Source organism: Etheostoma spectabile, chromosome 10 (genome assembly GCF_008692095.1).
Source record: "Etheostoma spectabile isolate EspeVRDwgs_2016 chromosome 10, UIUC_Espe_1.0, whole genome shotgun sequence".
Lineage (NCBI taxonomy): Eukaryota > Metazoa > Chordata > Actinopteri > Perciformes > Percidae > Etheostoma > Etheostoma spectabile.
The window spans coordinates 24,649,372-24,651,750 of NC_045742.1; positions in this window are offsets into that span (position 1 = coordinate 24,649,372).

Here is a 2,379-nt window from a genome sequence, read left to right on the forward strand (position 1 = left end):
CTCCCCTAGCTGTAGATAGGTGGGCCAACACATTTTTCTCTCAGTGCATGCATTGTTTTAGTCCGGTGCAACACTGGCAGCGCCGCCAAGAGTTAGCTTAGCGTAGTGAATGGAATCCTATGTTGCTTGTTAGCATATTGTGACTAAAAGTTAGCCAAAAAAATAAATAATAATTACTTCTTTTGGTTCTGGAATTATACATTGAAATTATAAATTTCTTAACATTTTCTAGCGCATGCCAACTTTTTGCCAAAAAAGGGCACATCTGGTTTTACACGTTCCACAAAAGGTAAAGCATTTTCTCTTTCAGTCCAATGTACAAAAATCACAATAAGGATTTTCAGTAACAAACAACTGCATTTGTACATGATAATAAAATGCATGGTCCCTCTTCAGCCTGATGCTTTCCTTGCTCATCTTTTTCAAGGCAAAAGACTTCAAGAGAGTTAACTGCTTGGTTTACAGAGAGGTCCTTGGCACAAAATGGTCACTTTATCTCTATTACACCTGAAGCACAGCAGCTGCAAGAAACATATCCATCAGGTGAGGCTCCAATAAATGGATGTGAGGGTGAACATAACCAGGACATCTGAGTATGAGAAACGATGCTCCGTTTCATAGTATCTTCTCGCCATCTCCTCATAGTTACATCTCCACCTGGAAAACAAATACAAACAGTTTAGATTAGAACTTTAATGCATAGTATGCATTATTATTAACAATATCAGAGACCAAAGGCTATTAAACAATAAATGTTATTAGGCAAAGTGGGTTTAAAGAGCTAATACATGAGCTTAACTGCTAAATTTATCGCATCCTCTCTTCTACACTCATACATACAGTGGTGTGAAAAAGTGTTTGCCCCCTTCCTCATTTCCTGTTCCTTTGCATGTTTGTCACACTTAAGTGTTTCGGAACATCAAACCAATTTAAACAATAGTCCAGGACAACACAAGTAAACACAAAATGCAATTTGTAAATGAGGTGTTTATATTAAGGTGAAAAAAATCCAAACCATCATGGCCCTGTGTGAAAAAGGATTGCCTCCCTTGTTAAACATACTATAACTGTGGTTGTCCACACCTGAGTTCAATTCTCTAGCCACACCAGGCCTGATTTGCCACACCTCTTCACAATCAAGGCATCACTTAAATAGGAGCTGCTTGACACAGTAAGGTCCACCAGAAGATCCTTAAAAGCTACACATCATGCCGAGACCCAAAGAAATTCAGGAACAATTGAGAAAGAAAGTAATTGGATCTATCAGTCTGGAAAAGGTTAGAAAGCCATTCCAAAGCTTTGGGATCCAGCGAACCACAGTGAGAGCCATATCCACAAATGGCGAAGACATGGAACAGTGGTGAACCTTCCCAGGGTGGCTGGCCGCCCAAAATTACCCCAAGAGCGCAGCAACAACTCATCCAAGAGGTCACAAAAGACCCCACAACAACGTCCAAAGAACTGCAGGCCTCACTTGCCCAGTTAAGGTCAGCGTTCATGCCTCCACCATCAGGAAAAGACCTGGCAAAATGGCCTGCATGGCAGAGTTCCAAGGAGGAAAACCACTGCTGAGCAAAAAGAACATCAAAGCTCGTCTCAATTTCCACAAACACATCTTGATGATCCCAAGACTTTTGGGACAACATTCTGTGGACCGATGAGACAAAAGTGGAACTCTTTGGAAGGTGTGGTCCAAGTATATCTGGCGTAGAAGGAACACTGCATTTCATGAAAAGAACATTACCAACCGTAAATATGGTGGTGGTAGTGTGATGGTCTGGGGCTGTTTGCTGCTTCAGGACCTGGAAGACTTGCCGTGATAAAAGGAACTATGAATTCTGCTGTCTACCAAGATCCTGAAGGAGAATGTCCGACCATCTGTTCGTGTACTCAAGCTGAAACGAACTTGGGTTCTGCAGCAGGACAATGATCCTAAACATACCAGCAAGTCCACCACCGAATGGCTGAAGAAAAACAAATGAAGACTTTGGAGGGGCCTAGCCAAAGTCCTGACCTGAATCCTATTGAGATGTTGTGGTATGACCTTAAAAAGGCTGTTCATGCTCGAAAACCTCTAATGTAACTGAATTAGGACAATTCTGCAAAGATGAGTGGGCCAAAATCCCTCCAGGACGCTGTAAAAGCCTCATTGCACGTTATCGCAAACGCTTGGTTGCAGTTGTTGCTTAAGGGTGGCCCAACCAGTTATTGGTTTAGGGGCAATCCTTTTTCACAAGGGCCATGATGGTTTGGATTTTTTTTAACCTTAATAATAAACACCTTCATTTACAAATTGTATTTTGTGTTTACTTGTGTTGTCCTGGACTATTGTTTAAATTGGTTTGATGTTAAGTGTGACAAACATGCAAAGGAACAGGA